General features: G+C 38.3%; 1 long non-coding RNA gene across 1 annotated transcript in view; it reads left to right on the top strand.

The window, feature by feature from the left end:
• Positions 1-6353: 6353 nt before the first annotated feature.
• LOC119701922 overlaps positions 6354-9624 on the top strand; it is a 29992-nt gene continuing 26721 nt past the window's right edge. The window contains exons 1-2 of the long non-coding RNA XR_005257209.1: positions 6354-6443; positions 8310-8362. This is a non-coding gene — a long non-coding RNA (uncharacterized LOC119701922). The remainder of the gene's footprint in view (positions 6444-8309; positions 8363-9624) is intronic.

The raw sequence follows: 9624 nt of genomic DNA, 5'->3' as shown, positions 1-9624 counted from the left end.
GTATGCTCTTTAAAATGCTGAGAGGCAAGGTACTTCTTGTAAATTAAAATCACCTGATATTAACTAAAAATAGGCATTTTGTTCCCAGGCAACAATGCAAATACACTGTACATATGTGTATGTGTGTTTGTTACTAAATATATAAAGCACATAGATATTTATATTTAATTTTCAATCAGCAGATTCATCCATATTCGAAAGCAGATAACTGCAGGGATAAACAATACAAGAGCAGAATTCAAAATTATGTAAAAAAGTCAGGAATTTCTAGGGTGGCTGCTAAAAATAATGTTTGAAAAAAACTTTCAAGCTTCTCCAAAGATTTTCCTATCATGATTACCACCACTCTTCCTGGGATAATTTGTTCATCTCCATTTTCTAGGTATTTCTGAAGCAGTTCGTTAGAATTTTTTTGTAGCCTTGTTAGGAAGGCCATTTAGTTGTTTAATTAGAGTCTGGGCAAGCCTCCAACGAAATTGATGAGAATCTCTCCACTGCCCTCAATGGCTGTTGACTCATCCCTCCAGGTCTGCTTTTGTGAGGAAATGAGTCTGGAGTCAAAGAAACCTAAGCTCTGCTGAAAGCAATGGGCCCTATCCTCCTCAGACATCCAAGAAATCACCGTGGGTTCCTCACCTGGTACTTGGATCACAAGATCAAACCCATCCTCCCAAAATCAAAAGGACAGAATGTGTCCAGGAAAGGGAACTATTGAAATATCAGGAAGGGTGGTTGGTGCAATTACCAATTTCTATGGAGCAGCCAAATTGGTAGTTGATGCTATTGCAAATTGTGTTCTGGCTTCTTTAATTTTTACCTCTTAGCAGAACTAGGGGAGATTGACAACACCAGCAGATTGTGACTTTCCTTTTAAAATAGCTGTGTCATTTGAAAAAAAGAAAAGTTGATTCAGTAATTTTTTTAAACAGTCCAAATTACTTAATTCCACAAACAAGGAAAAATTGCAGAAAATCCATCCTCAGTAAATGGCTTTCTTTCCCCTGAATCCATTGCTGAGTGCTGCCTCTCTGTTTGGGGTTAGCCATGACTCCCCCAGTTCCTGTCCCCCTCGTGATTGCCAAGCTCTCATTAGTTTAGGAGGACTAATACCATCTGTGTCTCAATGACATACTCCCACATGGTTTACTTAGTCAGCAGCTACCAATTTTGCCCTGCCTTCCAAGGCTGGGAGTAGGTGAGTGGATCTGAGATCAGACCACTGAGATCAGGCTGGTGTTTCTGAACCCAACAAAATGTGTGGGTAGGGTGTGTAAGTAAGAGATGCCTCACTTTGATTTCAGCATCACTCACTGTGCTCATTTATTGCTTGAAAATGTTCTAGTACAGGTGAGTAGTTTTATTCATGACACAGAATTAGTTTGAAAACATTTATCACCTCTTATAAATGTTTTCACCTGTCTCACCTGATATCCTTGTTCTCTCCTCACTTCATCCCCCATATACCAGAACGTGTATGATCATTTAGATGAATCTTCAGTTTTGTTGCAATAGCCATCAAGCATATTCGCTATGAAGAAAAGCTCTGTTATCTGCTTGTGCTTCTCCAAAATAGTTGAACCACAGTTCAACTTTTGAATGGCAACTTCTTTCTCAATAAACCCACTCTTGTGTGAGTTCACAGTCCCAGCTCCTCTGTGAGTGACAAAAATAAATGTTCACTGGTTTTTTTTTTACCCAAACAAGCTCCAGGAGAATAAACCAAAGTCTAGTAATGGATGTTACAGAACCAGAACTTCTACAAGGTGATAATTTTAAGGACAGCAAATCAATCGCTGACATTTTCCTACTTCTAGAAGGAACGTTTCAAATACTGGACCAAAGTTTTCCCTGCTTCAGCACTCCACATTTGATTCTCTGCAGCTGATGTGCTAACAGCCCTCTGGCAACCTGGAATCACCAGTCCACTTGCTGGAGAAGACATGTTTTCAGACCTGCCTGTATTGCTACATGTGAACATGATGCCATTAGGTGTCATTATGGCAGGAAAAGGAGTTTGAGTTACACTTGTTGCCACAGTGCCATTGCCTGTTTATTTCTGACAATTGACTTGGTGGAAGCTTTTATAATGGGTCTGGGCTATTGAAGATGTCTCTTTTTTGAAAGTTTTGAACAATATATTGCACCCAAATGTGGACAAAGTTCACATGAACAATACCACTGGGGTTTGCCAAGTCAGAAATCTTTTTAACTATCTGTCATTGCAAACATATTTAAATAAAAATAGTACAATCTCACACAAAAGGGACACAATGACACATCTTTTGCCTCGTGATGATCAGGATTATTTTTCTACTTGTTTGGTTACGCTAATGAAATAGTTTTGTCTTCTTCTCTTTACCAATGTTGTTGTTCTTGTTCTATCTGAAGGAAAACTATAGATCAGATTATTATTGTTCTGAAGAAACAGAGAACAAAATGAATATCCTGGCCTCCCCAAAATTTACAACTTAGTAGTAAGACAGAAGCTATTGAGACAGTGGGAATGAGACAAAGCAAGCACAAAGAAGTGAGTAAAGAAAATAGCTTGTTGAGATTGGGAAATACAAGGAGACTGTAATATTTGCACTGCATAGCTCAGCCTTGGTATGTAAGGAAAAATCCCCGTTGGGATTTTGGTGTCAGTAGCAGCTTTGTGTTGTCTTATAGTCCTGGGTGACATGACACTTAACAAATGTTAATTCTTACAGTTCTGAGATATTAGATAGAATTGAATTTTATTTACAGCTGAAGAAACCAAATTACAGAAAAAATGTATGCATGAGATCAGTGACAAGGACTGCATCTCATTCCCACAAGCCCACACTTTCCATTCTCTCTCTCTCTACTTACCAGTAACCCTGGCCTGTATTTTTCTAGTAGAAAAGCATACAACATAACCACCCCCTTTCTTGTACTAGTACTGTTTAGATACTATTTCCCATGAGGTCCCATCATTCTTTTCCTTGCTTGATCCTCTAATATGCATCATCTAGGAGTCAGTTTCCCCCCAACATTACTCTTTCCAGTAGTCAATCTGTCCCTCCACCCAAACCCTGGAACTTTCAAAGATAAGTGTTAGTAAAACTGAGATTTTTTGAGCTTAGCAGAAACATGAACAGCAAAAAGGAAGTTGCAATATGGAAACTAATGCTATTTGGAAACAAGTTATGAACACCTCTAAAACCTGATGTTTTTCTTTTCTATGAAGGGCAGAAACAGTTGTCTAAAGGCTCATGCTCTGTCGTGTTAATTTTTTAAAATTAGAGATGGTTGGGAAATCAGTTTCTCTCCTGCAATGCCTTACAAAATACAAAAAACCCCTGATTTTGCTGTAATTGAAATTATACAGCATTGAAATTTTCCCACGGTCTTAACTAAGAAATTATTTCCTGGTTTCTTGTAATTGAAAACAACTGGTAAATGAAAGCAAGGTGTCATTTTTTTCTGCTTAGAAGTTTGCACACTGTGCAGTCATAAGCTGAAAATTTAAAAATCATCCCAGAAGCAATGACTGGAACTCTTTTTATTTAGAGGAGCTCATCTTCTCTGTAAACTTCCTAAAAGCACACTATGAGTAAAGTATATAAACTACTGTTCAGCTTGGAAACATATTTTCAAAATAGAAATCCTTTGCCTTATTTACTGTGTTTGACAATTTCCAAATGAATACGATAAGGCAAAATTGGATTCAAATCTGTAGTTCATCAAGTAATGACCAGCAGGAATGGCACTGATTTATACCCCAGATCCCTTCTCCCAGTCTTTTGCTTGTGATTAATACCCTGCTAAGGTTGGGTTGATTTCTTTTCTTCCATCTTGTCTGTATCAAGCTTACCATAGCTTACACACTGTAATAAGATAAAACCAGCTTAGGTAAGTAAAGCCATAATCTGACAAAAAGCTGGGCCTCGAGGCCTTTTTCTTAGATTTGGGTCATGATCATGGTCCCACTTACTACTGGCCCATCAAGCAAAAACTAATGATTGTAAAATTGCCATTAGTTACCAGGGTGGCCTCAGGCCATAAGATCTCAGCTAATTTTGAACTCTGCTGATAGATTCCTGAGCTTTGTGTCTAAAGATCAGCAGTTAGCTTTCTGTTAAAGGCAAACTTCACAGCAGAGCCACTGACAGAGTAGTATTAATTTATCCTTGTCATCCAATATGTAAAGCTTGGATGACAATGAAGTATAAAGTTAAAAGGGAAACACTTGCACTAAAAAAGTGACAAAGACCTTGTCCATTGTACCTGCACCAATTGTTATGTTGACTAGTTATTATTTATTTCCACTCTGGAGTCCTTTAAGCATATTCTCTATATTTGACCCTAGAGATGGAGGGACACAGAACAGAACGAAGTCTTTCCCTGGATCTAGCTGCTTTTCTCAGTGGAAAAAAAAAAAAATCAATGCCAGTAACATAGTCAGAAAACACATCTTGCTGCTGTTTGAAAATGGAAGAGCATTCAGAGCATATTGAAATCAGCATATAGGATGCAAAGAACTAGTGTTGTTGTCACTGCAAATGTTACTTTTCTTTTACCACAGCTAGGCATGTGATCTCCCCAGCCCTCCTTTCCCTCATCATTATAAAATTCAGTGGTCTCTTTCAAAAGGTCCACATTTGTACATGTTTTCACATGCACAAATGCTCCTCCAGGCTAGTGTTCATTGTTCAGTGCCATGCTAGGCAGAAAGACTCAGCTAATTTGAAATGAGTTAACTGGGTTAACCTCTGTGACCACAGCACCACTATGGCTAAATTACAACCAGTAGCATAGACTTGCTGCAAGAGCATCACACATCTGTAACAGCTGTCATCTCCTTCTGCAGGCCTTGGAAGGAAATTTGGTGTCTCAGACACCACATTAATATAACGGTGGGGAAATTGATGATCACTTTTCTTGAGTAACATGTTTCATTGTCTTTCTTCCACTAATTGCTCCTTCTCCTCTTCATTCTTTTCCTCTTTTTCTGTATTGCAGTAATTCTTGACATCACAATGAGGATCCAAGGACCCAAAAGCTGTATAAACAGACAGTAAATAATTAAAGAGGTCTTTTCCCAAAGGACAGAAGAGAGGAAAAGTGCTCTCAGACAAAACTCTTACTTTCTTTGCATTGCACTCTACAAAGAGGAAGCCCACAGTGTCTAGTTCAGGACTGAGATTCATCTCCCTTGCTGGTTACTAGCAAAATTCATTGTCTCAATAAAGTCCTTGTACTGGATTTAGGCATTTGGCAAGGAATAACTTATGGTTCCTCTATCATGGCTGACTAGCACCTTAACCAAAACTCTCTGTTAGGCAAGGAAATGTTAAAGCAATAATTTTCCAATGAGACGTCACGATGGTTTCTGCAGGAGCATTACACAACAATAAAGCAGAAACACAAAGTTTCTGGTAAGTATGCATTATAAGGGTTTTCTTATTAATTTACTCCTTTATATTTTTGCTGCAATATTCTCAGGTATTGTATTTTTGCTGGAAAAAACCATGACAGATTTAAAAACCATTCTTCATAGCAATAGTTTCTTCCTCCCAGTGACACTTATTCTTTAATTCTTTCCACACACTGAAGAAAGAGAAAAAATGATAAGCCAAATGGAAGGGAAGGACAAAGAGAAATCCTCAATCCCCCAAAACAGTAATGCTAATCTAAGGAAAACGTATTTAATTTTTCATTTTATATTCTTTCAATTTTTGAAAAAAAAATGATGGAGAAAAGAAATATAAAGTCTTTCCTTAATTTTGTTCCTTTTTTTTAGGGCCTTTTAATTTTTAAAAACTTATAACAAAACATTTATAGCACTATGCTTGCATACAGACTATTAAACACATATGTTTTGTTCTGGTCATAATTCCACTTCTTGATTTAAAAGCACGTTTTTTACTCGGCAATAAGTAGTGAGAGGTATAACTTCCCTGTTTCCAGAAAGCTACGTTTAAAATGTTTGGGCAGAAACTTCAGGAAGTTCTAAGTACCATTTCCTGTGCACTAATGATGGGTTGGCATGAGGTTCTTCAAAATAATTTTGGAAATGCATAAAACATATCACAGCTTCTTCATTTGCTTTACTGTAACAGAGTTTCCAATCTTTTATATGAATTTCTTCCAGGGAATTTCATGAAGTTCTAAGATAGAGAAGCTACACCGACTCCTACACTACTCTCTGCTTTGTGAAGGAGGTGGGTGCATTAAGTGAAAGTGGTGTGGGGCACACTGTGATGAGTTTGTACTGACAGCCTAACGCCTCTTGGAGTTTATCTGAAATGGAACGAGGAGGTGAGACCCTGAACTGATTGGTGCCCACCCTCCCCCCTCCCTACACCCAGCACGTCACTTGCATTGTGCTCCCCGCACTGAGGAGCACAGGTGAGGCAAACACAACTGCAGATCCCTCTGCAAGCACAGCTGCAACAGCCATTCTGTGAACCTGCTCACAGGTACGACTAACATTATTTGATTAAATGTGTTCCTCTTTTAATGGAATTCAAACAGTTTCTGAAAGCTTCACAGATACCTCATGAACACCATGTCAGACACTACCTTGGTCAATTTATTGTTCTTTTATGCGTTACCTTTGATCCTGTTTTCAAAACCAGCATTTACATCAATGTATCTTCACAGTTAGCAAATGATAGATTAGATGAAACAGAATGATATTGATATATCAGGTTTGCAAGGGTGCCAGTTATCCTCATTTATTCGTTAGGGTAAGTTCTACCCAAAAATGCATTCTTTCCGAAAGACTTCAGCTTTTTGCAATTCATTTTACATCCTGGCATTTTGTTCTGTATTAAGACTGGTCACATTGAAATCTATGAGAATTGTGAATAGAACCATGTGAGGCATCCAAAGAGTAAAAGAAACAGAAATGCAATCAGGGTATTATACTGTTTAGTTTAAAAGTTTTTTTTGCATTTAATAATTTCACGTAGCTACCTACCTGCATTATACGCACACATAGACACAAAAAATGTATATATTAAAGACAGATGGACAGGGAAAAGGAAATATATATGGTATAAATATTGTATATCTTTGTTTAGAAGCTACCCTCGTTTAGTATCTGCACCTTAACCATGCACCTTTACTATGCAAGCCGCAGGGGAAAGTAATTAAATTTAATAGCTGCTGCCCTCGTTTTGAAGTCGCCCTCAATATAAAGCTGCACAGGGAAGTAATTAAATTTAATAGAAGCTGTGGATTCTAAACAAAGATATACGGTATAAAGTCCATATAGTTCTTGGAAAGTTAATTTCCAGCAGTAGCAGGCCTGTCGCTTGAAATATTCATGGTTTTGTAATTGTTTGAATCAAATCTCCAGCTCCAAAGGAAGTTTCTCTGTATGTGAAATGATGGAACGATGAAGGATCTGAGCATGTACTTGGATACCACCATAACAAGAATAACAACAACAACAATAATAAAAGAATGATGAACAAAATAAGATTATAATAGAAGCCCCCCAAAAGTCACACGTTAATATTCCACTCTCATTTTCATCAATCACTGAAGCAATACCCCCTAGATCAGTGCATTAACTTGTTTATCTTTTACAATGAGGAAAAACTTCATAGCTTCATCATTCATTCCAGAGTGAGGAGAGAAAAAACAAAAGGCAGCCACCGAAATTTGCATGGTGCTCAATTATACATTAGTGAACATCACTTGGCAATCTGTTCATATCAATTTAATTGGATTTTAATACTGCCTCTGATCTTGTTTTCTAATTAACAGCAGTGCCTGGCAATAAAGCAGAACCATGCACCCAGCAACACCTTTGATCTCAACCATATGGAGCTCCTCCGTGCTCCTGAAAAAATTTTTTTTCCTTGCCTCCAATGCAGGCCGAGAGAAACTGGGGCCCCCAGATGGCCAAATACCACTCATGAGTGCGACTTCATTGATTATTTTCCTTCCTGATTGATCCTGATTGAAAATAAATAAAACATGCACATGGAACTGGATGCAAATTGGTGTCACAAGCTTTTGGTTATGTTGATGGTTTTCTATGCTCCTGCTTTATATGACAAATCCTTAGTAAACATTAATTGACTCAATGGTCTGTATTTAGGGGTATAACTTTATCATAAGGACCTTTTGTTTTGTGTGTAGTTACTGTCCCACCACAGCCACTTTTAAAACTGGGATTAAAGGAAGTTAACTATTCATTCTTTATCTTTCTGATAATATCATCATAGACAAACTATTTAGGCATGAGTTCAGCTCACCAGTTTGATTTATATCTACTTTTTGTTGATTTGTTCTTGACAGCTGATTTTTTTTCTCTTTCTTTCTTTTTGCAGGACCTCTAGGTAAAAGGCTCTGATCTTTGTTTCCTGCATAGGTCTGGCTTCAGGTACAGTATGCTCAAACAGAACAAACATTGGCATGTCACTTTTCACATGTTCTCCACAGAGAGCTTGCAATAGTTCTCTGAGATACAAAGAACTAACTTGGTAGATTTCTTCCTTGGGTTCAAAGAAGAAATAAAAAATGCTCTAGACTGTTAGTTTATGAAATCTACTTTTATAAAAACACTTAAAAGTGATGTAAAAATCAAATATTTTACTTGGTTTTGCAAAGAAGTGAGAGGGATAAACAGTGCTGTCTTCTTGTATCTTAAGTATTATATAATGAGGGCACAAAGAACAACTTTGATTTCTGGCTTTGGGATAAATACAGAGAGAAGTCATGCTTTTCTTCCTTCTTTCACTTTCTGTTCTGAACATGGCATCTTAGCCTGTGCTTTGATTTGGATACGACCCATAAGCAAGGTCAGGTCACTCTTCTACTGAAGGAAAGATTTCCAGCAAGCACCCTGATGTGCTTCTGCAGAAGTAGGTGCTTCTGGCTTTGCAGGTGACACCTTTCTCTTTGTGTTAACAGAGACCCACCATAATGTTAAGGACATTGGCTCCAGGGCAGAGGCTTTCCCCCCCGAGGTGCAATACCCTGACCAGTTGTGCTCCTGACGGAACAAGCAGAGCTCTCCAGCCTCGCTTGGACATGGTTATGTGCTATTTGTACAGCGTGTGAGCGTTGCACAGTGCCATGTCCTCTGGTTTCAGCTGGATGCTCTCCTTGCATGGCTCAGAGCTATCATGCAGCACTCTTTGTGTGGTAACAACCACTGCTGCACACTGACACGTACCGGCGGAACTGCGCCAAGCGACGCGTCTCCTCGGGTGCAGGAAGCACATTAACTCTCCTGGCTTTGTTGAAGTAGTTTGTATATATTTTCTGTCTCATCTTCAATGTCCATCTGATTAAATGCTCTTACTTTTCAACTTTCATAATTCCATCAAATAAACTTCATGAGACGGTGTATGGTTTCCACTTCTGTGGAGGTATGGTAATAAGTACTAGCCCAAGGTCAGAGCTTACAATAAGTAAAACAGCCTGATAGTTGGGATAGAGGCAACAAATCCATGAACACACCTACATTCCATATGATCCATTTTCCACATATACTGCATTTCATTTCTGCAAGTGAGAACTTCTGAGGGGAGAAATCAGTCTGTCTGCTCTGAAAACAACTTTCATTTACTGCATGAATAAAAGGTAACAGGGAGACTGCGTTCCAGAGAGATGCTGCAAAGGTCCCCCAGTTTGACTGTC

Source organism: Motacilla alba, chromosome 5 (genome assembly GCF_015832195.1).
Source record: "Motacilla alba alba isolate MOTALB_02 chromosome 5, Motacilla_alba_V1.0_pri, whole genome shotgun sequence".
Taxonomy (NCBI): domain Eukaryota; kingdom Metazoa; phylum Chordata; class Aves; order Passeriformes; family Motacillidae; genus Motacilla; species Motacilla alba.
This window is presented reverse-complemented; position numbering and strand designations above follow the sequence as displayed.